General features: G+C 41.8%; 1 protein-coding gene and 1 pseudogene across 3 annotated transcripts in view; one reads left to right on the top strand and one right to left on the bottom strand.

The window, feature by feature from the left end:
- PTPRG (protein tyrosine phosphatase receptor type G) overlaps window positions 1-26,013 on the top strand; it is a 704,516-nt gene that overhangs the window by 73,005 nt on the left and 605,498 nt on the right. The window lies entirely within an intron of this gene.
- Window positions 1,964-2,373, bottom strand: LOC144291058 (large ribosomal subunit protein eL42-like; annotated as a pseudogene).

The following is a 26,013-nucleotide window of genomic DNA, read 5'->3' as shown; positions in this document are numbered from 1 at the left end:
AAGTAAAGCTTTCTTGCTGTAAAGATCTGAGATTTAGGATGGATGGGTCTCATTTTGCTTTGCATTTATATTTAATGGCCCAGGTCTCTTTCCTGTGGGCTGGTGTACATTTAACTAATGAATGCCTTCTGAGGAGACCTTGCTGGCAGTAACGAGGTCATGCCCAGCCTCCCCATCTGGAAGCCCCGGAGGGAAATCTGGCCCAGTGACCAGCGGGCCTCTTGCAGGGCTTACCTGCGGACTTGTTTTCACGCTCCCTACTCGCCTGGATTGTTAGTTTATAAAAATCAAAGGCCCAGGCACAAGCCCACGTGCCAACCCTGAGTTATTAAATCTGCTCTTCTGGCCGTTTCTCACAGCCGCAGAGCTTGCCCACCAGCCACAGATCCTGACCCCGTGCTGTGCTGTGTGCCTTTCCCTGCCTTGGGCCGTCAGCCTTCCAATTTGTAAAGCCATCGTTAAATTGAGTTCAGACTGTTGATTCCATTTTTCTCGTGTACAGTTTGTCAGTTCTTTCTGCTTTAATGCCTCGTGTGAGGACTTTCCTTGGCCAGCCGCGGGGGGAGTCTTCGTTCTGTTCTCTGATGCCTGCTTCGGGGCTGGGGGCAGCCTAGGAACCTCTGGAGGTGCCAGGAATGCAACCGAGGAGTTCCGAGTGCTGGGCCACCTGGGCATGCAGAGAGGTGGCCCATCGCCCCCAGGACAGGTGTGCCTGTGCCAAGGGCACTGCTGAGAAAAGAGAGGCCTGAGCCCTCAGCAGACTCCTCTGCGATGGCTCTGCTGCACTTTGTACCAAGTGCGCCCCTGCTGACCTGGGATAATGTTTGAACTCCACATCTGGCTGAAAAGGAGAAAGGAGGCTTGTACTATTTATGGCTTCTGATTATTCTATATGTAGTGGAAGCTTAGGTCTATGAGTATGTATGTTTTTTTAAAAATTAAGAATAGCTTTTGATACTGAGTAACCAGGTAGTAGATGAGTGGGAGTTTTTCCTTTATGAAATCACTGTAGCTAACAATGGAGACAAAGTGGTGGAAATGGAGGATTGCCATTTTGCAGCCACTAATGGATTGCCAAATCTAGGCATGGGCATCAACACTTAATCATATTACAAAAAAACCCCCATTTTATGAGCTTCTGGTGGTAGACACATTATATCTTAGAAAATAAACAAGTCTTATAACTCCCTGCCCCATCTACCTCTTACCCCCACCCACAAAACCCCCCCAAATCAAGACAAAAACCACATGTGAATCTATTCAAGTGTACCAACCTAAGGGAATTCTGGAGGAATTAAAAACATCGTAAAGGGTACCATAGGAATACAGAAGGCAAATTCTAGACTGACCAAAGATTTGGATTTAAAAAAAAAAAAAGGGGGATTTATTTATTTATTTATTTATTTATTTATTTATTTATTTATTTATTTTGGTGGGAGGGGCAGAGAGAGAGAAAGAATCTCAAGCTGACTCCAAGCAGTGTGGAGCCCTGTGGTGGAGCTTGATGTCAAAATCCTGGGATCACAACCTGAGGCGAAACCAAGAGTTGGATGCTTAACTGACTTCATCAACCAGATGCCTCAGATCTGGATTATTTAATGAGTAAATTGCAATGGGGAAATAAAAAGAGATGAAGAGGAAAGACCTACTGGTCAAGCTCTGTATGGACCTGATCTGGATCCTGATTCAAATGAATTAATTAGTCCAAACTAGGCACTTGGAAATTATAACATGGATTGGAAATGGTAGTATATTAGGAGAATATTTTAAAGTTGTTTAGGGATGATGATGGTTTTATGGATTTTTTTTTTTTTAAGTAGGCTCCATGCCCAGTGAGGGGCCCGACATACGACTTGAACTCGACTCCTGAGATCAAGGCCTGAGCTAAGATCAAGAGTTAGAGCTTTTACTGAGCCACTCAGGCACTCCAATTTTATGATTTTTTAAAAATTGAGTATTTATTTATTTATTTATTTATGGAACATAACATCAAGATTTTATTGTCTTCATAACAAAATATGAAGTTTAGAACTGGATCACTTGGCCCTTTCTCTTCTTATCTCCTCCCAGTTCAAAATGCTTGCATCACTTAATAGCCAGCATTCTCTTAGATCTGCAGTTGGGCTCAACACATTCAAGCCTCAGCACAATCTTCTTTGTAGTTTTAGCCTTTTCCTGGAAGATCGGCTTAGTCTGTCCACCATAGCTACTCTGCTTCTGGTCATAATGCCGCTTTCCCTGGGCGTAAAGAGAATCTTTGCCTTTCTTGTACTGTGTCACTTTGTGGGGTTGGTGCTTACCACACTTCTTGCAGAAAGTCCGGCGGGTTTTTGGAACATTCACCAATCGTTGCGAGAGCGCTATCGGCACCATGAGCCTCTATTTAAAAAGTATTTATGGTTTCAGGTAATATGCAAGGAGGGAATTTAGGTAGGCATCATGGAAAAATATTGGCCTTGGGTTCATAATCCTGTGAGGCTGGGGACTGAATAAAATATATGGGAGTGGAGCTTCCATTTATATTTGTGTTTATTGGAAATTTTCCAGGTTTAGAAATAAAAACAGGAGATAGGGTAAGTTATCTCCAAAAAAAGCTTTTCCTAATATAAAAGCTACATATGTTCATTGTAATAAACACGGATAAAATAAATATGCTTTTGCATTAGTTACCTTGAATACCTTGGTGTACTTGTGTATATATTTGTCTTAGATTTCTTTTTTTGATGAAAATTGTATTTTGTTGTAATCTGCCCTCTTCATTGAACTGTTTATTTTGCGTGTTCTAGGCCGTTACTCTTCTAAAACCTTTAGAATTGATCATGGAGAAATGTTTAATGCTTACACCATGATTTTATTTAACTGTTCCTTATTGTTAAATAAATGGTGCTTATAATTTTGGATATTATAATGAGTGCTGTGATGAAAATCCCTCTAACTAAATCCCAACACTTGGCCTACTTTCCTAAAATAAATTCTTCGGAAATCTAAGGCGTATTTGTCCCTAGTGTATCGGGTAGCTTTTGCTTGCACACTGTGCTTGTGAAACGTTCTTCGCTTTCTTTCAGAATGGTAAGCCTCATCTTTTCAGTATCCTTCCTGTTTCATAAACTTGTCGAGATGTTCACAAATGTCCACACAATTGCCTGTTGTTCCCTAGATCTTTGAAAGGTGCCATATTCTCATTGGAGCTTGGAAAGAAGATATAATCTTTATTACTTAGGTGGAGCCTTGTAATGACTGTAAAATAAAAATGAATATTCAGCATTTCATCAAGCTAAAAACAATGAGGCCCGCCCTATGCTTTGACATTTATTAGTCTGAAGGGGAAATTTCCTTGGTAAGCATGGAGCATTGCAGGAGCTACCAGATGACTTTGCAGCATCAGTGTTCCAGACAGATTTGGGAGAAGAACATAACACTGCCCCTGCTAGTGTTTTAAAATGCTTTGGGTTGGGTCAGTTGGGTGCGGCCAGCTGCTAGGGTGGTACAGAGACCTCGTAGAAACGTATTTTGTGATCAGAGGTCACCTCTCATTTCTCTGTCCGGTTTTTCTTTTTTCACCCTGGCAGTGAGAGACTGGACCTTCCTTGAAATCCACTGTGTTTCCAAATTCCACACTGGAGCTTGTCCGTTTCTTTTCTCTGGATGCAGGAACTTTGGTAACTAAAGACTGAATTGTTTGGTTTTGGAGGTGGGTTAATGAGGAGTGGTAGCTTAGGTCTTTTTGTGCCTCTAGATAACAGAAATAGGAGTCGCTCATCTAATTTGACAGTGCTTAGGATGAAAACAAGAGCTCTACTTAGGCCTTCTGTGAACAGAACTGCTTAGGACCCTTGCTTAGTCTCGTGTCCTCCTCCTGATGGGGAGGTCTTTTTTGCACAGGCCTTGGAGAAAAGTGAGTGATTAACTCAGGTTTAGTGGTTAAAAGCAAAGGCTCTGTAATGCAGACAGGACCGAGTTTGCATCATAGCTGTGCCACGTGTAGTTTTGTGATCTTTTTCAGATGTGAACTTGTGCCTTCCATTTCCACATTTGTAAAATGGGGGACAGTAGTAGAACCTACCTCACAGGTTGGCTGTGAGGAGTCAATAAAATAAAAATGAAGTAATATATATGTTTACAGTGATTAGAGCAGTGCCTGGTGTGTAATAATGGCTTTATAAATAATAATTACTGATATGCTAGCTTTTTAAGAAGCATTTTAAGGCATCTCAGCACAGCGATTGCATATAGTAGGCAGTTAGCTAATGCTTGTTACACGGTCAGTTTAATTGTATAACAGTTCATTTAACTCTTCTAGATCAACTGTGCTACCCTTTGGTTTGAATTTATTTACACCCCACAGAAAGGAGCAGATGAGGCTTCTAGTTTTTCCTCTCATCAGGCTCTGTAGAATTCAATCCATTATGTACATAGCACCTACCCTAACAAGGGTGATCACGATCACATTTAAATTATACTGTGTACCTACAGAGTTTCAGCAGATGTGTGAATATTAAGTTATTAATAACTAATTGGGTGCTAATTACGTGCCCTGGGAGTTCTTGGAGCTGATAAAGAGGTGTCACCTACTGTGTCAGGCCTCTGTTCAGCCCTGGAAAATCATTTTTGGCAGATGTGCCGAAGTTCACTTTTGAGCTCTAGATTTCTGACATCGTCTTCCACAAGCCTTGGTTTTATTTTTTTGAGCTCATGAAACCTTCCCCTGAAATTGATGCGACTTCCAGTGGAAATTCCATTTGCAAAGATGGGATAGCCAGTAAGCAACCATAGTTTTTTGTCTGTGAGGAGATACTAGAACTAAGAGTCATCTCTGGGAAGTATTAAAAAATGTTGAAGGGAATCCATGAGTAATTCTAAAGGCCAGTGGGTTTTTTTGGTGTATTTGGGGAGATGCTCTATTTTTGAAGGAAACTTCAAGTTGGATCTTGCAAGATTTCACTTAAACGCTAAGGATACACATCTCACATTAGCCTCCCCATAGCCCATCAGTATTTCATCAGTCATTCTAATTCCATCCTAGTTGGTAATAGTTTGGCTTTTGTTAACTGGAAGAGAGCTCTAAGTTAGAAATCCTGGATGCAGGTCATCAGGCAAGGAATATGTTCTATGATATCTAACATTTATGGAAACATATAAAATTAAAGGAGCTATTTTTAATGAGATAATCATTGAAAATACTACCTCTCTTCCTTTTATCTCTCATTACTGGTAAGCTTTAAATTGCTGGAACAGGCAAGGTACTCTTCTGTCTTTAAGTCAGTACAATGAGAGAGTGAGGTGTTGCTTCATGATTGACAGAACCCATTTGCTGCTAGGGACTTATTAGAATATTAGGGTTTCCTGATTTGCTTTGTCTTTTAAAATTAGCTTCATAAACGCACACACTTGAACAAACTCCTGAGTTTGGGTGTTACCTTTCCTCCTACCCAACTAAGAACATTTAAAAAGAATCAAAGCATTTCTAGGCTAGGGATAAAAATATATTTTAAGTGATATAAGGGAAAACTGAAGATGGAAGTAAATAAACGAGAGCTTAGGTTTAGCAAATATTGACAACGATTAACACCTCTTATTGGTCAAATTGGCAGAAAACCCAGTGTTTGAGTTGAACCACAGGAAATAAAAACTACCCAGTTGGGTTGTGGTTGATGGCTTTGTCCACACTACACATACCAGTTCCATCCTGTGTGTTTGCCTGTCTGCTGTCTGAAACCCCTTTCTGGGTTTGGGCCTTGTCTGCTCTGAGTCGTGCTGGAGGCAGAGTCTGTCTGACAGTCAGGTTTCCAGCTTCTCTTGCAGCTAATATGGGGGCATGTGACCTGGATTCCACCAGTTACATACGTCTCCCTTGGACTTTGGATCCATAGCTGGTATTGCCAAGATGCAGGGACAGAGGAAAAGCCATCTTGGCAGTGGCCACAACATCCTGTTGACAGGCAGCAGTGGGTAGTTGGAAGGGCCTCTTTGCCTTAACTGACTTGAGTCTTGTGCTTGGTTATCTAGCCCTGAGGTTGGCATGTTTTTTCTGTTAGTAAATATTTCAGGCTTTGTGGGATATACAATCTTTTTTGGAACTACTCAACTCTGCTGTTGTAGTGTGAAAGCAGCCATGGACAGTATATATAGATGTGGATATAGTTTGCCAATCCCTGATCTAGCCTACCCAGTGATCCTGAGAACTAAGCTACCTCATACTTGCAACACATTCTTTTTCTTAGATTGGGCAAAATTGGTTTATTTTTCTTGCCTCCAGGATGCTCGTTCCTACTTGTAGACTCCTTCGTTCTAATTTACTGTATGGAGGGGCTGTAAAATCCCACCTGTTCTATACACAGATAGGGGCTGTTCCTACCTCCAAAGAGATGGCAGCTCTCAGGATAAAATATGGCTCACTCCCAATTCTCTGTAGTATTAATTCTTAACTGAATGTATACTCTTTGTCTAAAACTCTTTTGGAGTTATACATCCTGAAATCCTTGCATTTGAAACGTTGTTTCCCCCTAAAGGGTTCTGTGTACCCTTTACTTGGTCTCCCCTAATAGTACATTCTATATAATTGTAGTATGACTTTAAAACTAGGAGTTTGATTTAACATTTGTAGACTTTGTTCTGATCTCACTAGTTAGGCACACACTCAGTTGTGTATGTGATGTGCCTGTGTGTTTTTCTGTGCATTATTATCATATGTGTAGACTCATGTAACCATCACCACAGTCAAGATATAGGACTGTTCCATTGCCACAGAGGTCGCATGTGCTTCCCCTTTAGAGCTGCACTGAGCCCGTCCCTAACCCCTGGCTATCATTAATTTGTTGTCGTTTAACCTTGTAACCTTTTGGGGCTGGTTTTCTTCACTCAGCACAATTCTTTGGACCCGTCCATGCTGTTGGTCCCTTTTTGTTGCTGAGTAGTGTTCCGTGGTAGGGATGTAGTTTGGTTTACAAACCATTCATCTATTGAAGGACTTCTGGGTTTTTAGTCTGGGGATATTACAAATAAAGCTGCTATGAACATTCACATACAGGTTTTTGATTGAATTTAAGTTTTCATTTCTCTGAGATAAACACCCAAGAGTGCAATTGTAGGGTCATGCGGTAAGCACACATTTAGTTTTATAGGCAATTACCAAACTATTTTCCTTAGCTGGGTGCACGGCAACTTGTATTCGCAATGTTGGAAGGGTTCTTCCTGCCTTTTTATTTTATCCTCTTTAAAACCATTATCTCGGTTAGTTTTACTAAAACAATAATTGCAATTCTCTTACGTGCCAGATATTATTTATACTAAGCACCATACACATAGTATCTAATTTAATCCTCGTAACAAATCCTCAAGCAAGGCTGATACCGTGGTTTTCTCATGAGAGGGAAACTGAGTCAGAGTGTAATTAACTTGTTCAAGTTCACCCAGGACATTAATAGGCAGATCTGCAATTCAAACTTTGTCTTTGGAGCTAGTGTTCTTAACCACCTCTCTAGACTGCTTTTCTTTTTCCTTTTTGAAGATTTTATTTATTTATTCATGAGAGACAGGAGAGAGAGAGAGAGAGAGAGAGAGAGGCAGAGACAGGCAGAGGGAGAAGCAGGCTCCATGTAGGGAGCTTGATGTGGGACTTGATCCCGGGACTCCAGATCAGGCCCCGGACTGAAGGCAGTGCTAACCCGCTGAGCCACCCGGGCTGCCCCTAGACTGACTGCTTTTCTAAAGTACCACTAAATGTTCGATTCACTCAGTGCCTTCAGATGTTTCCTTATAAAGTATCTCAAGTCTGATGATGGCATTTTTGAAGCCCATGATAGCCTGCCCACCTACTAACACTCTCCTGCACCTATTGTGAATCCTCTGTTGCTTTGGATCATATTTGCCCTCCTGGCTTTTGATGTACCCGAAGTCTAAGACTTTTCACAACTTCATGGTAAGTGGGGGCTTAATGTTTGACTAAATGGATCTTGTTGCGTGGTCACCTGGGAATATTCTAACAGTGCAAGTGGTAAGGAATCTATCATGGCATGTGGTGAACTGGAGATGAAGACTTTGAGTTTTAACTCAACACATTTGTGTGGCTGTAGGTTTGTTACCTGTGGAAATTTGTTCCATGTCCAAGCCCTCATAACTGAATGTTAGGTGAACTTAACAGAATCTAACCACTAGAGATTCCCTGGCATCCCCAAGGAATCCATCCTTTTCTTCCTTGAATGCCTTTATGTGTTCCAGACACAGTTCTAGGTTCCAAGGACCCAGATGTAAGACACTTAGCCTACCCCCTATCAGGATACACACATTCACTAAAAGGAATGTCAAAAGGGAGAATCCAAGGAAAGAATGAAATGCTCTTACATACTCTTGTGATAGAAGAGAAATTTCCTCCTGGAACACACATCTTGAAATACCTAATTTTTTCTGTTCTGACACAAAAAGCCTTTCATTTTGTGCCAGTGGCTAGCTGCAGGGTGTTTGATTGGGGTGGCTCCAGGCTAATGTACCAAGGGAATGCCTGCACCTCCTAGGCTTTCTGCTGCAGAACACACGCTCCTGACACACTCATTTGGCTGCCATCTGGAATCAACTTCTTCCAAAGAGAAGGGGTAGAAAATGTTCTATTACGTTCTATTACTCTCTATTGGAAGAATAATGGCATATTGATCGAATGTTTCCCAAGAGAATGTTTTCATGTGCTTCCTGTATATTTCAAACTCTAAATAGGAAAAGGAGTAATGGTGGCAGTGGGTGCGTCAGGTAGTGAATCTCCACTTTGAAGACTCTGATCTTTGTTGAAGTAATTATTTAGTGAGAAAATAAAGGATGAGCCCATAAGCTAAGAAATGCATACAGGTTTAACACAGAGTAGTGATGTCCAGGAGCAGTCATGTGTGAGTTTACTACTGAGGTAGAAAAAAAGCTAGTAGAACTTTGCTCTCAATCAGAATAACAACTAGGTTATTGTGTTAAGTGTAGTGCAGGGTTCTTTGTATTTTGACTACTCTCAGAAGTATGTTTGTCCTATTTAACACTAAGCAAACTGACACTATTTTACTCAAGATCACATGGTTGGTGACGGGGCTTGTGGAGCCTGGGTTTGGGGTTTGGACTCTGCTTTATTCTGTCCCTAAACCTGTTATTTGAGCCAGCATGCTATATTCTGTTTTGCCAGAAGCAGACTGTACCCTTTACAAAGAGCAGCCAGGAGGTCCTAATAAACGTGGCACTGGGGTTTACTACTAACCCTAATAAGGGACATCTCTCTCTCTCTCTCTCTCTCTCTCTCTCTCTTCTTTTCGATTTCTCTTTGTCCTTAATTCTCCTTTCTTTTCTTCTGAAAAGGAAAAATAAAAATATAAGCACCAGGGGTTAGGATGCCTGGTAATTTTGGTCTTCCCAGTAGAAATGCAGTGATACATCCTAAAAATATGAAAAGCACAGCTCTATCCTGCTGTCGAGAAATGATCTTTTGATGCACAAGAGTTACAAAACGGAATCAATGAAGCCAAGGGTGGAGGCTACATATACCGTAATCCTGAAAAAGTGGAATGCCAGCGAAGTATTACAGAATTGGCCATTGCCACGTTCCTGGGAACATTAGCGGGAATGTGTAATACAAGATTTTTGTGGAATGAGACTCATGTTCGAAGAGCAGAGTGGAGAGCTCTGCACAAAACTGCTGAGAAGCAGCCAGAAAAGGGCTCATGAATGATTGAGCCCTGGCCAGGAGAAAGGATATTTGGCACCTGACTTAATAGGATGCACTGTTATCCAACGGTTGGATGCATCCGTTGTTTTCGGGAGGAGGACTGTGGGACTTCTCTTGGGGTGATGACTGAGGAAGGAAGTTTTGTGTTTGAGCCCATGTGTTTCTCACCAGCAGTGTTCTTTTCTGTGGAACGAATGTTTCTGAGCCCTAGTGTGAACATTTAATGAAATTAAATAAGCATTTCATCATCAAACGCAGTCAGGTTTTATTTTCAGATTTATTAATGGGATAATTTTTGGCTGCTTTGTGTTCTTTTAACTCTTGAATTGCAGATGAGTTCCTTTGTCAGATGTTTGCATTTGGAAAGGCTTTCACCACTGGCTTATGGCTTGCTTTTCTTGTTTACTTTATGTGATAAACGAATTTTAACTACCAATAATAAAAGTTTTAGGAATCCTATTTACATCTGAACAATGATTTGGCAACTCGAACCTATATTTTTTTGCTCTGGAGTTGTCTAGTAAAAAGTTTATATGATTCTGCTGACTCTAATGGCTCAGATAAATTATACATTTATCTGTGTGTGTGTTTATATTTCTTTCTTCACTGCCTACACTTTTAGAACCCTATTTATCAACCTCAATTACACCGGTGTATTTGGACACTCTCAGGTTTTTTTAAAGGAAAAATGTAATTTCTGTATGCTACCAGATGGGTGTGTTGGCTATAAGCTAAAAATCCCAAAATACTTAACAGACCATCTGGTGTCTTGGTAGGGTTTAATCGATTAAGTTCTTGTGAACTGATTTCCAGGCTCATCAGAGGTGATCTTAACCCCCTTTGGATTTTTGTTTTTAAAAAGTTGTTTGTCTTCTATCCTATTGTTAATCTTCCCTTAGGATTTTCATACAAACTATTGGTGGTAGATGGTATCCACCGTTTATTTATGTGCACATATGGTGTCGGATTGATCAGTGATAGGGTGTCCTGAACACACCTGTTGAGGCTGGCGGATTAGGCTTAGTTCATGGCACAAAGCTTTTATCAGGAGATGGTAACTGGTCCAAAGGGGAGTTGCCCTTCCCTGGATTCATTGCCATTGAGCTGGAAGCTAAGCAATTTCTGTGCACAGACAAACACATTGGAAGTATTTTGGGTATGTACATTGTACTGGGTAGGTCATCTCTTAATACTATGGCTCTTGTGTATCTTGGGCAGTGTTCAAAGCTACCCGACATGTTGTTCTGTGCAAGTCATCCAAGAGTTAAATAAATAGTACTATAATCCTTATTTTGCGGATGCACTGTTAGCCATTGGCTGAGCTGGTAACTTAAAGTCTGTCTGCGTCTAACTTTGAAGTTTGAATTTCCTCCACAGTGTAGTTCCCAGTGGATGGCAACTTGCTAAGCCCCCTTTCTATGCCACGGACAGGACTAGGGTTAGTGGATCCTCAGAGGAACAAATGTTCTCCATCTCTGTCTTTCTGGAAATATGCTCCTCTGGTACAAAACATTTTAAGTACTGTTAAAATCTTAAGTACTCTTATTCGTATTTAAGATAGGCATTTGGTTTTTCTACAATATGATTTTATTCTAATACTTTAAAGGCGGGCTTGTCAATCTCAGCACTATTGATATTTGGGGGCTAAATAATTCTGTTGTAGGGGGTTGTCCTGTGCATTGTAGGATATTTAGCAGCATCCTTGGTCTCTACTGAATAATACCACTGGCACTCCACGTCCAAAATGAGACAACCAAAAGTATCTTCAGACATTGCTCAAAAGTCCTCTGGGGGAAAATTCCCCCTATTTGAGAACTACTCTTTTAAAGTTACTGCCAGCTATTTGTCATTGGGTAAAAGGTCAAACACCTATTTTGGCAGCTGCATAATCTTCCTGTCAAAGAAGAGGAGATTTACAACACAGCCACCCATGTCATGAAGGTAGAAATTATGCCAAGCAACAAATTTGTATTATTTTATTTAAATTCAGTTTGGTAATATATAGTATAACACCCACTGCTCACCCCATCCGGAAAATTTATATTTATTATAGAACATTTTATTAATACATGTAACATGGTGGAGGGCCATTTAAAAAAATGCTTATAAGCAAAAAAGGGAAGGACATTAAGAAAATCACCTCTTAGTCTAGAGATAATGTTGACTTGATCTTTTGTTCTTCAATTTTGTAGTTTTTTAATATATCTCACGTATGGGAAAGATAATATACATACAGGGATAGATAGACTGTCCATAATGTTTTGCTCTTTCCCTTTATATTGTGAATATTTCCCATTTCTTTCATTCCCCTTCTCCAGCATGGTTCATAATGCACAGTACACCTCATTTGCTATTCCTCATCCCTTTTTTTTCTTTTTTTTCTTTTCCTCATCCTTTTTAAAGAGCTGTGATAGTAATCTTTAATTAATAGAACAATATTTATTTTTCTATAATTTTGATTATATTAATTTGTTTTTAGATTTTTTTTCTGTTCCTAATAATGCTTTGATTTATTCCCCAGATATTTATTTTTAATGTGCTATGTGCCAAGCATTGCTGTTTCAGGTACCCAGGGTAGAACAAATGAGCCAAACAGAGCCCTGCCCTAAAGGTTCCACCAGTCTAGCAGCAATCTTACAGCTAAGCCATTGTACATATTTCTGTGTTGTCTTGCTGAGATTCATTATGCCCTGCTGCTTTCTCCTATGTGTTGGCTGCCCTCCCCACCCCCCCCAACTTCCTTTGCTCATCTGGACCACCTCTTCCCACTGTAAAGACTTAGCCTCTGTGAATGGAAAGCTCTAGATTTCTGCTTGCCTGTGAGATTAGAATTAACCTTGGCTAAGACTGTTTCCAGTTTTCTAGCAAAATCAGCATGAGCCAGAATATACTAGAAACAGCATGTGTGTGCTTTGTTAACTGGGGGAACTGTCAAGGAACATGTAAAGCTAATTAAGGAATTTAATGTTACACAGAATATTGACAGAATGGTGTTTTTCTTGTGCTGGTTTTCATGGCTGGCCCCATGCAAAGCCCAGTGAGGCAGAGTAGAAGCATTAAAAAGATAGGAGATTTCGTGCCTTTCCTGAGTATTTGACCTTGGCGAATTACTAATCTTCTTGAGCCTCAGTTTACTCTTGTGCCTCATAGAGTTGTTGACAGAAGTGGATCAGATGTGTGAGCAGCATGTGGTTTAGGGTTTGGGGTGTGGTGCTTACTCAGAAGAGTGGAGGCTGCTCTTATTCCCATCCTGCGTTTTGACAGCCTTTTGAATCACTTTACAAGTACCTGTTGTTTGCCTACCCTTTGCCAGATACTTGACATGCATTCTCAAGTCTTAATAGTATGCTCAGGAGATAGATGTAGGTAAAATTATGTCATTTTTTGCTTCATTTATTTTGAGGCTCCACTTTAAGGTGAATATACATTTACAGTGTCTTTCTGGTCTGTTGACCATTCTGTCCTTGGTTCTTACACTTGGCCTCAGGTTTGTATGGTTTAAACTTCCTGCAGGGGAGGGTTTTTGCTTGTTTGCTTGCTTGCTTGCTTGCTTGCTTTCTAAAATATTTTATTTATTTATTCATGAGAGATACACACACACACACACAGAGAGAGAGAGAGGCAGAGAGACACAGGCAGAGGGAGAAGCAGACTCCATGCAGGGAGCCCGATGTGGGACTTGATCCTGGGACTTCAGGATCAGGCCTTGGGCTGAAGGCGGTGCTAAACTGCTGAGCCACCCGGGCTGCTCTCTTTCTTTTCTTTTCTTTTCTTTTCTTTTCTTTTCTTTTCTTTTCTTTTCTTTTCTTCTTTTCTTTTCTTTTCTTTTCTTTTCTTTTCTTTTCTTTTCTTTTCTTTTCTTTTCTTTTCTTTCTTTTCTTTCTTTTCTTTCTTTTCTTTCTTTTCTTTCTTTTCTTTCTTTTCTTTTCTTTCTTTTCTTTCTTTCTTTCTTTCTTTCTTTCTTTCTTTCTTTCTTTCTTTCTTCCTTCCTTCCTTCCTTCCTTCCTTCCTTCCTTCCTTCCTTCCTTCCTTCTTTCCTTTCCTTTCCTTTCCTTTCCTTTCCTTTCCTTTCCTTTCCTTTCCTTTCCTTTCCTTTCTTTTCTTTCTTTTCTTTCTTCTCTTTCAGTTTTTATTTATTCATGAGAGACACACAGAGAGAGGCAGAGGGAGAAGCAGGCTGTTGCAGACATGGCACCCATTTGTTCATTTTGTGTTTCTCAGACACATTTTGGTAGTGTATCGTCTAGGTATTCAACAAGTCTGTACCGTATACTGTGCTCACCCACAAGCACAGCTACCATCTGAAATCAGGGATCTTTGATATTACTCTTAGAATTATTTTGGGGCATCTCGAGCCACATCTTTATATGATGGTGAACTGTTCCGCCTTTGGGCTGTCCCCCCATCTCTTTCCCTCTCCTTAGGCCTCCCTACTCCCAGAGACACAATAATACTGAAATTAGGCCCTTAACCCTGCAGTTAATAACCCTACAATGGCCTCTAAGTGTTCCCCTGAAAGGAACATTTGGATTTTTAAAACAAATTATTTATTTTAGTGGGGAAGGAGCAGGGAGAGGGAGAGGGAGTCTTAAGCAGACTTCGTGGTGAGTGCGGAGCCTGATGTGGGGCTTGATCTCACAACTCTGAGATCATGACCTGAGCCCAAACCAAGAGTCCGACACTTAGTTAAGTGCCACCCAGCCATCTCTGCATGTCTCTTATTTTAAATCAAAAGCTCGGGGATCCCTGGGTGGCGCAGCGGTTTGGCGCCCGCCTTTGGCCCAAGGCGCGATCCTGGAGACCCGGGATCGAATCCCACATTCGGGCTCCCGGTGCATGGAGCCTGCTTCTCCCTCTGCCTGTGTCTCTGCCTCTTTCTCTCTCTCTCTGTGACTATCATAAATAAATAAAAATTAAAAAAAAATAAATCAAAAGCTCGGAATGATTAAGTTTAGCGAGGATGGCATCTTGAAAGCCAAGATCTGTTAAGAGCTAGGCTTCTTGCCCCGAACAGCCAAGCTGTGAATGCAAAGGAAAAGTTCTCAAAAGAAATAAAAGGTGCTACTCCAGTGAACACACATATGATAAGAAAGGAAATCAGCATTATTGCTGACATAGAGAAGGTTTTAGTGTTCTGGTTAGAAGATCAAACCAGTCTCAACATTGCCTTTAGCCAAAGCCTAATACAGAGCAAGGCCCCAACTCTCTTCAATCCTATGAAAATGAGACAGGTGGGGAAGCTCTAGAAGAAAGTTTGAAGCTAGCAGAGGTGGTTCATGAGGTTTCAGGAAAGAAGACATCTTTGTAAAACGAAAGTGCAAGGAGAAGCAGCAGCAAGTCAGAAAGTCTTGCTCAGATAATTAATACAGGCATGATTATACTAACCCATCTTATAGTGGAAGAAGATGCCTTCTAGGACTTTCATAGCTAGAGAGGAGAAGTCAATGCCCCGCTTCCAAGCTTCTAATAACAGGCTGACCTCTAGTCAGGGGCCAATAATACAAGTGGTGACTTTAGGAAAATGTTCATTTACCATTCTGAAAGCTATAGGGCCTTTAAGAATTTGCTAAATCTACTCTGTTTGTGCTCTGTACATGAAACAACAAAGCCTGGATGACAGCACATCTGTTTATGACACAGTTTACTGAATTTTTTTAAAAAAGATTTTATTTGTTTATTCATGAGAGAGAGAGAGAGAGAGAGGCAGAGACACAGGTAGAGGGAGAAGCAGGTTCCACGTGGGCAGGGAGCCCACCGTGGGACTCGATCCCTTGTCTCCAGGATCACGCCCTGGGCCGAAGGCAGGCGCTAAACCACTGAGCCACCCAGGGATCCCCCCAGTTTACTGAATATTTTAAGCTCACTGTTGAGACCTGTTTAGAAAAGATTCCTTTTAAAATATTACTGCTTTTTTACAGTACGTTTGATCATCCAAGAGCTCTGATAGAGATGCACATAAGATTAATGTTGCTCCCATGCCTGTTAACACAGCATCCATTCTACAGTCCATCATCAAGGTGTAATTTTGACTGTCAAGTCTTATTACTTAAGAAATATGGTGCGCCTGGCTGGCTCCTGACTGACTCAGTAGAGCATGGTCGTGAGTTCAAGCTCCATATTGGATCTGCAGCCTACTGGAAAAAAAAAAAAAAAAAAGAAACAAATACATTTTTAAGAGTATAGCTGTCGTAGACAGTGATTCCTGTGATCATCCCGGGCAAAGTAAATTGAAGACCTTCTGGAAAAGATTTGCCATCGAAAGGCAATTAAGAAATTTATGATTTAATAGAAAGAGGTCAAAATATCAACATGAATAGGAGTTGGGATTCCAACCTCCCAGAGGACTTAGAGGTTCAAGACTTCTGTGGAGGAAGTAACTGCAGATGAGGTGGAAAGAGAAAGAGAATCAGAATTAGAAGTTGTGCCTGAAGCTGGAAGTGAATTGCTGCAATCTGATAATAAAACTTTAACAGATGAGGAGGTACTTCTTATGGATGAGTGAAGGAAGTGGTTTCTTGAGATGAAACCTACTCCTGGTGAAGATGCTGTGATGAGTGTTGAAATGACACAAAGGATTTAGAATATTACATAAACTTAGTTGACAGAGCAGCTGTAACCACCACCCTGATCTATCAACATGGAACAAGACCCTGCACCAGCAAAAAGATTAAAACTCCTTGAAAGTTCAGATTTTTTTTAGCAATAAAGTTTTATTTGGGTTGAGATGTGTATACATTGTTCCCTTAGACATAATGCTATTGCCCACTTAAGACACTATAATATCTGTGTAAACATAACTTTTATATGCGCTGGGTAATCAAACAATTAATTTGGCTCACTTTATTGTGGTGTTGGCTTTCTTGCAGTGGTCTTGAATGGAACCTGTCGTTATGTCTTAGGTATGGCTGTTTTACATGTTCCCAGAGCTATGGCTGGCATGTAGTAGGTGTTTAAAAATACAGATTGAACGAATATTATTATTGAAACATCTTAGTCAAGGGGTACCTGGTGGGCTCAGTTGGCTGTTGGCTCAGGTCATGATCTTGGGGTCCTGGGATTGAGCCCCATGTAGGGCTCCCTGCTCAGTGGGGAGTCTACTTCTCCCTTTCCCTCTGCCCCTCCCTCGCTTGTGCATGTGACTCTGTGTGTATGTGCATGTGTGCACGCACTCGTGTTTCTCTCTCAACTTAAAGGAAACATCTTAGTCAAGAAGGAATGTCAGTCATACTCAGTCTTTCTTAAAGGTATATTCTGGTTGATATGGTTACATACTTTGGCTATTTCACTTCTGAGTGTTGATGTCCTCTTTTTCATGAAAGGGTTTGCTTTCTTTTGACTTTGTTTCCCTGAGCATCCCTTACCTGATGCAAAAGAGCAGGTGACACAGAACTGGCCTGGTCTCAGTGATTAGCAAAGGTAGCTAATGCTCCTACAATCCCCAATTGTATTCCCATTGATACATGGGAATCAATCAGAGCTCACTGTTTGTTCTGTAGATAGAAGATGGCTTGGGTGGGTCATGTTCAGAATTCTTGAATATTGAAGACATTTTCCTTTGTTTCTTGGTCTTTGCTTTCTGGTTCCATAGACTTTACCTTGTTTTTCTATTGTAAACAAGGTTTTTATTTATTCCCCAGATACTATTTTTTTAAAAATTTTTATTTATTTATGATAGTCACAGAGAGAGAGAGAGAGAGAGAGAGAGAGAGAGAGAGGGAGAGGCAGAGACATAGGCAGAGGGAGAAGCAGGCTCCATGCCCTGGGAGCCCGATGTGCGATTCGATCCCAGGTCTCCAGGATCGCGCCCTGGGCCAAAGGCAGACGCTAAACCACTGCGCCACCCAGGGATCCCCCCCAGATACTATTTTTAACCCACTGTATGCTTCAGGCACCCAGGATAGGACAGTGAACAAAACATCCCTGCCCTCCTGAAGCTGAATGCTAGCAGGTAAATCATTGCATTTATATCTTTGGTTTGTTATTTTTTGGGGATTTATTGTCCCATAGTGTTTATTTGTTTGCTTGCTTGTTTTCAATTTGTTTATTTTGAGAGAGAGAGAGAGAGAGAGAGAGAGCATGGAGGGGGGCAGGGGAAAGGGAGCGAGAATCCCAAGCAGCCCCCTCCCCTGACCCCGCCCCCCCCAGCTTGTTGCATTGCTGGATCCCGTGATGGTGAGATCATGACCGGAGCAGAAATCAAGAGATGGACCCTCAACCAACTGAGCCACCCAGGCACCCTTGCCCTTGTGTTTTTTGAATGTTCTGTTTTCCAGCCTGCAACTTTCTTAGCTCAAAATGGAATCCATTGATTAAAAATGAAATGAATACAGGAGGCTTTAAAGCAGTTATTCACAGCGAGCGGTTGGATTTTCTTTTTCAAAGAGTGCCGCTCATGTGACTGCCGAGCGCTGGGCCATCCTCTCTGTCCTTAGGTTGATGGTAAACAGGCATCAGCAGGGAAGAGGCTCGTGCTTTGCGTGTTGAGAAGTGGGCTGCTGAGCAGCTCAGGTCCACTCAGCCTGGCCTTGCTCTTGTTGGTGATGTGAGGGTGCACTTGAACTCTGCTTCCTGGGCACGGACCCTGAGTACTCCCCTCATGGGCCGACAGCTCTGTGAAGAAGATGTTTGGAAAATTGAAGAGCTCCAGGCCCCAGGATGGAAGGGAAAGAGGATCTAATTTTTAGGGACTGCAAAAATGGGAATGTTCTAGCCTGGACCAAGCAGGTACAGATGTCTGTATATTTGGGGCTGGTCACATTGCACCTGAACTTTGTGAATCCTGATGTCCCGACCAGAGGGTGTCCCAAGAGAGGGACTAGGTGAGGTCCTAGAAGTAGGCACTGGATTACCGGAAGGCAGTGTGCCATATGACTAAGATCCTGGAATGGCCCTCCAGCCAGGAAGCTAGCTGTGCCATTAACGATCTTGTGTGACCTTGCAGAGTTGGATGACAGTATGAATTCATTTCTCCATCTCCAAAATAGGAGTCATATGTCAAACTTAAGCCCACTTCCCCACCCCCATCACACATGTGCTTTCAAATTTTGTTTTCTTTTTATCATTTATCACTGAGATAAGGGTTTGTTTTGTTGTCTATTTCCTCAGCTAGAATGCTGTTCTCTTTGAGAGTCAGTTATTTGATTTTTTTTTTTTAACACTGTTCTGTTCCAGCAGCCAGCACCTAATAGATGAAATATTTGTAGATTCAAAGAGTGAGTTAACTCGAGTCTGTGTACTGGAGTCTCATGGTCATTATCTTGTGCTCCCGGCCCCTAGTTCTTCGCTGCAGCCAGGAAAAGATTATCTCCAATTAAGAACTCAGTATATGTTTAGACATCATGGATTCTCCCCGTCATGCCCTTGGCACTTGACTTTTGAGTCTGTTTTCAGACCAGACCAGGAATGAGATGCTTGTTCCCATGGCTGGCTTTGGAGGATGTCTTTAGGAATTGCTGCTGACAGCCTTCTACTAGGGAGCATGAGCTCTGCTGTGTTTTCTCCTGCCCTGTTCCTGTTCCTCATTCCCCTTTCTCTGACAATGCCCAAGGCCTGGCAGGGACACCCTGGGGCTCCTGCAGCCTTAAAGACTTGCTGATCCCTGCTTTTAAGGGTCCTGAGCCATGGCCTGATGAACATCAAAGACAGGATGCTGGTGGTTTTTTATTTTTTTAGTTCCATAGCTGTCAGTTTGCTTAGATGTTTTCAGGGCTTCATAGAGGCATGTAAAATGTATGTTTGCTTTCATCGGCAAAGGCTATGATTGTGCAAGTCCAAACAGTGCCGCTCAGTTCAGTATTTTCTAGTTTAATTTTCGGTAGCTCTTGACGGACTCTATTCTGCTTCATTGGAGAGGAAGATGGTTTGATGGTGCTGTGCATGCTTCTTTAAGTGAAAAAGCCTTTGCAGAAAGTTTCTCCAGGCAGTAGGACGTAGCAGGAAAGACAGCTAAAAAATGGGAGTCTGAATTCTGATTTTGAGTGTTCACTACCCAAAAGACCTTAGGCAGATACTCTTATTTTTTTTATTTTTAAACCTTGAGGGTCAAGTTCTTCCTCTACCCAGAAGTGGATTAGATTCAATGTGGTATGGCCAGTAGATTCAATTTTGAGTGTCACTGGTGATTCATAGGTTGAGACTGCTTGGATCACTGTGTTGAGAAGGATTTGAAGTTGTGTCTAGGCTCATTGGCAAAGTGTCACGATTGACTTATGATTTTCCGTAGCCTCTTTACCTAAACCAAATGATACTATTTTTCATCCTGGATGGAATGTAAAGTTTCCTTTAAAAATAAGTTAGTTCAGTTGAAAGAACTGAGTTGGTTTTTAAAATAAGAGTAAATTCGTGTGTAGAGGGTATGGCTTAAGATACGGCGGAAACTATGAACATAGTATGAGAAAAAATGAAATTCTGGAAACATGAAGTTGGTGAATGTTACACTGTCTGACAGGTTATTCTTTTGGGGGTTTTTGTGCACATGGAAGTTCATTATGATTTCTGAAGGCAGTGCAGAGGTATTGAGTTGTGTTAATAAGTTTCTTTTTTTGACTGGGAGGTAAATCTGAACCCAAAACCTGCCCATGCACTCTCTACAGAGAGGCTTTCTGTGTAGGATGTGAGCAGCAGTATAGAATGTAGAATAGTGTAGAAGTGAATCACTTGTACTCTGAACCTGGATTACCTCATGTTTACGTAACTAGTGGGAGGTAAAGTGATTTAACTTCTCTGATCCTCAGCTTCTCTTCATTAAAGTTGGGGCAGTAGTCATACCTGCCTCATGGTATTGGTACAAGGCTTAAATGGGTCGATTCAGGGGAGCCTCTAGTTTAGTACAAGATAGAATTCATGTGTTTATAATGATAATTATTGGACATAGGGAACCTTAAACAGTTCATTAAGCATATTTGAATATTTTCCTCCTCATCTTAAAAAAAGAGGTAGCTCGCCTTACTGATTGCTTAGACTACTCAATTCTGGACTTTTATTATTTTTACGAAAGTTTGCCCCTCCCTTTTTTAAAAAAGGAAGGAAGTTACTTCTGGATGGAAGAGTAGCAAATCTTGACTTTGGTGAATATTTTATTTCCCCCCTAGTTTCTATATGCTTTTCCTTGTGCTTGTGTATATCTTATTTATCTGGCTGCCCGAGGCAGTTTAGAATATGTAAGCATTTATACAACTGAGTATTTCTTAGAATTATGGCATCTTTGGTGAATGACTCTTTCTAGGCTGAGACATTTTATCTTACTATAAATATCAGAAACACTAGAAATTAAACAATGAGTTTATTTCATTTTTGTTTATAAATCCAACCCTTTTATTTTCCAGTGAAGTATTTTTTAAACTACCTTACTTTTTACCTCCTCTACAGAGCGAGTAAAGGGTAGATACTCATTTGTGCATAGATATTAACATTTTTATGTAAAGACTGCAGGCCTAGACACATAAAATCCCAGCACCTATGAGCTACTTTTGAAATGTGATTGTGGAGAAGAGAATAATGATTTAAGAACATTGGTCTGTCAAAACAAAACAAAACAAAACAAAACAAAACAAAACAAAACAAAACAAAACAGAACAAAACAAAACAAAACACCAGTCCCTTACAGTTTCTTTCCAAATACTGATAATTTAAATTTTAATAAGCACCAGGCCTAACACCTCCAGTATGGTTTTCTTTTCTTATTATCATGTACACGTTGATCTAGATCTGGTGAGTAGACCAATCGCTCTCAACCAGGGGAACTCTGGAGTGGGTCCCTGGGGTGTGGATGGACCCTTGGAAGAAAGGCAAGAGTTGTCCCAGGGGAATAGTGAGGTGCTCTTGGTACTGGACCCTCTTACGTCATGTGATCGCATGGGGGGTAGAGGTGACTGGAATCTCCAGGAATCCACCTCTGCTGTCTGGGCTGTTGCCCTAACCTGGGATCTGTTGCTTTCCCTGGGAAGTCAGTGCCCGCCAAGGTTCCAAGAGGGTGTGCGGAGAAGATCAGCAGGCTGTGCCTCTATGACAGAACAAATCCTGAGTAACCCTGAGGGCTCACACAGGTCTGCCTGGCACCTGTGTCTGCCAAATACCTGGTCTGTACCAAATGGGTGGAGGTGTTCTAAGACCAGGTGGACTCTGTATACCTTGTCCTTGGGGAGCTCAAGCACCAGAAGGACGCTGCCTCTGTGGAGAAGGCACGGGTGCTGACTTGTGTGGAAGGAATGAATCCACCCTAATTCAAACAAGCAATCTGGGAGCAGAGGATGTACCAGCAAGAGAGGGACAGCAGTTTGTAGGAAATGGCAATTCCTAGCAGCCTATCCCTGCCACCCCTACTCCCCACCCCTGTTCCTGGGGTCAAGCCCACTGGAGATCCTGGAGATGCTGCAGAGAAGCTGTGAGACCTTTGTATGGAACCAAGAGAAGAGAGGGAGAAGTTGTTTACATGGATTGTTCTCAGAAATGTGAGCCTAGAGAGCTGCACTAAAGTGTGATACCCTCCTACCAGTAGACTGTGGGAAGCCTGCCCCTGGGGCTCTGGGGACTGTGCCTGAGTAAGAATATAGAGGGTTCTGGAAGGTCCTTGTGAATAAAGGCCCCAGTGGGTGAAACCATGAGGGGAAAAAAAGAAACCATCTAAAATTCCCTTTTATGTCTACATTTGTAGTTAATAAACCTGAGCTCAGGGATCCCTGGGTGGCTCAGCGGTTTAGCACCTGCCTTCGGCCCAGGGCATGATCCTGGAGTCCCGGGATCAAGTCCCATATCAGGCTCCCTGCATGGAGCCTGCTTCTCCCTCTGCCTGTGTCTCTGCCTCTCTCTCTCTGTGTCTCTCGTGAATAAATAAATAAAATCTTAAAAAATAAAAAAATAAATAAACCTGAGCTCTCGCTCTTCTTGTGGCCAGAATTATAAGGTAACAGTCATCTTAAAGTATGCCCACAAACTCTTTGATTCTCCTTCTTCCAGGAGCTGGAGCTACTGATAGAGCTCTTTTCTTGAGTATGGGCTGGACTCAGTGACTCATTTCTAATGGACAATAAGATTCAGATGATAGTGACTTTAGCAAGCAAGTGTCTGAAGAGACTTCTTCCCTTGGGTCACTTATTCTGGGGGGAGCCACCTGCCATGTTGTAAGGACACTCAAGCAGCCCCCAGAGGAAGCGCCTGTGGTGAGGGTTGGAGGCCTTCTACTGAAAGCCATGTGAGAGATCTTGGAAGTATATCTTCCATCCCAAGTCAGATACTCAGAAGACTATAGCATATCTGATACATTGAGTGAAGCCTCAGGAGGGATCCTATGTCAGAATTCTTGGCTAACCTGCTCTTGAATTCACAGAAACTATGAGATAGTAAATGTTTGTTGTTAAAGATTTTTATTTATTTATTCATTCATTCATTCATTCATGAGAGACACAGAGAGAAAGCAGAGACATAGGCAGAGGAAGAAGCAGGCTTCCCTGCAGGGAGTGGGATTTGGGACTCAATCCTGGAACCCCGGGACCACGCCCTGAGCTGAAGGCAGAGACGCAACTGAGCCACCCAGGCGTCCCAATGTTTGTTGTTAGAAGCAGCTATGTTATGGGATAATTTGTTACACAGTAATAGATAGCTAATACAGTAGGAGCAAATTAATTATCACTGAATCCCTAAGCAAATTCCTCTCCTTGGCATACCCTTTGAATTGGGACCAACAATAGTGGAAACCCTGGGAAAGGTCTTCCTAGGAGCAGAAGGGAATGTTGTGTGGTTAGAATTGGTACTTTGCACACCTAAGGAAGATCTGTTACAGTAGCAATTTTTAAGGACCTCCCAGGTAAGACTTCTTGATGGTGACTTGGTTCATATGACTCAGTCTGCAGGAGTGCAGGTGAGCAAGGGAGGGTAAAGCAGGTGCTGTAGATGCAGAATACAGAAATCGGCTTCTGATTAATCTCCAAGCCTGTTGTAACTCATTGACTTAGTTTTTAGAACCATTGGAAAGAGCCCAGACATTGGCATTCTCTACTAGGTTTGGTATGAAATCTGGCTTTGCCACTTAAAAGACTGTCATCTCCACGAAGATCAAGATGTGTCTGTGTCATTCCCTTCTGAAGACCTGGTGTTGGAGAATATGGAAGGTTTTCAGTAGATGTTTGTTGAGTGAGTGAATGAGCATCATCATGTGATTTGTGAGCCAAGGACAGTCTTTTCTAAATCTCAATATTCCTGTTCTGTGTAATGCAGATAAGTCAACCTTATCTTACAGGGTTACTGTAAGGGCTGAAGATAGTAAATAAACATCTTTAAATGCTTGGCTTACAGGAGGTGGGCACTTATTTTGTGAAATCCTCAGAGAATGAATGTGAAGTTTGATCATGTTCTTTCTGTTTTGGGGGAATTAGTCTGGATAATTCAGTTCCTTCCGTTGTTGGTGATGAATTCAGAAAGTGAATTGTTGGTGTTGGTCTCATGTCTGGATCATATTAAGTGGAATATCACCAAGTTCCTGCTCTACAGTCTCTTTGTAGTCTGGCTGATGTCACACCCCTTTCATTTCCAAGAAATTAACGTTGCAGCCATGAGTTGGAGTTACCCAGCAGGAAGCCCCATTCCTGAGACTCCTTGGGGTGGCCTTGAGCAGAGGATGGACCATCACTCCTCATTGGTCTCCTTCTGTCCAAGAGCACCTCCACATAATTTCTTTCACTAAGATTGTTTCAATAAAGTGACCTGATATAAATTTATATATGTAATAAAAACAGTGCTGCCTTTGTGCTATAAATAATAGCGGTGATAGTTTAGGGGTTAAAGCATAATGGGAAGATACTGAGTAGGAATTTTCTGTCTGGAGAGTTTTAACCAATTGATTAATGATTAACCAATTTCTGTCTGGAGAGTTTAACCAATTGGATGTATCCTATGTGTGTATGGGGGATACTTCTAACGAATGGAGTTTTCTGATAAGCATTAGCGCTACTATCAATATCACTCCTGTTTGGGGACTCTTTAGGAGAAATTCAGATTTAATGTTAATTTTTGTTCTGTTTTGTATTGCTACAGGGTGGTTCGGGGTGGAATTGTGAAGAAAGGAAACTAGTAGGTGGGGGTACTGATTTGGATCATGTGAGTTCCAACCTTTCTGCCATTCAGAACTTGAGACCTAGAAGAGATACAAAATGGGAATGCAAAAAATACATTGTCTGGCCTCCTGCAATACTTGCCTGTATATGTTTATGTCTATAAATGAAAGATTTTATTTTTTCAAAATTGAAACGTGCAGATGAAGCTCCTCCAGTGGAAATTTTATGTGCGAATTGGAGAAGTCCTGACCCTGAAAAGGACTAGAAATCTGGCTCTTCGAGACTTCACATATTTCTGGCTGTATGAAATGGCTAATTACACTGGGAACCAGAGACAGGTGGCTGTGGTATCTTACTTGGTAAATAAAGAATGATGTTAACCTCTGCAGAATGCTGGTGGCTATTGAATTTGGGCAGAAAATCCTATAAAGGAAGGAGAGAGAGCTGCAGAGTGTAATAAACTTCCCAGGTGCTCAATAAAAACCCTGTTCCTCTTCTGCCAGCTGGTCAAGATCAAGGGCGCTGCTGCCAAGCTGGGGAAGGCTCCTTAGCAGTGGGAAGGTGATGAGATTTCTCCTCTTTTGCTATCTGTCTGAATTACTTCTGGGCCTGACAGAGACAGGGACTTGCTTTTGATAGCAGTTCAGGACTTTGGTGAACTTATTTCCCTTAAGTTAAACCCACCAGTCTTCATTTGCCAAATAATTTCCACTTCTGGGAAGGGCACATGGTAAACCTGACAAAGCTTGTGTGCAGTCCTCTGCTGATGACTTTGAGGCTGTGGGACCTGGAGCGGGGAGCCGAGCATTTGCACCTTCTTTTCCTGTGTGAGCTCATGGACAGAAGGAAAACCAGAATTTTGGGGGGCCTCAAGTCAAATGATACACACACAGTGTACTGGGCTGGTGGTTTTCCAGTTACTGGTTTTCTCTTAAGTTTAAGGCATTCAGCACAGCCTCACCACTACTGCTTGTTTGGACTGGATGATTCTTTGTTGTGGGGTTTCTCCTGGGTACTATAGGATGTTTAGCAGCATCCTTGATGCAACCAGCGTCCCCCTCACCACCCTACCCGTGATACCAAGGATGCCTCTGGACACACTGGCCCCTGACCACTGATAGAAAGGAACTTAAGAAAGCTTAATATTAGAGATGCCTGGGTGACTCAGTGGTTGAGTGGTCTGCCTTCGGCGCAGGTTGGGGTCCCAGCATCCTGGGATCGAGTCCCGCATCAGGCTTCCTGTGAGGAGCCTGCTTCTCCCTCTGCCCGTGTCTC

Source organism: Canis aureus, chromosome 19 (assembly GCF_053574225.1).
Source record: "Canis aureus isolate CA01 chromosome 19, VMU_Caureus_v.1.0, whole genome shotgun sequence".
NCBI lineage: Eukaryota > Metazoa > Chordata > Mammalia > Carnivora > Canidae > Canis > Canis aureus.
The sequence above is the reverse complement of the archived record's forward strand: the minus strand, read 5'-3'. Positions and strand labels throughout refer to the sequence as shown.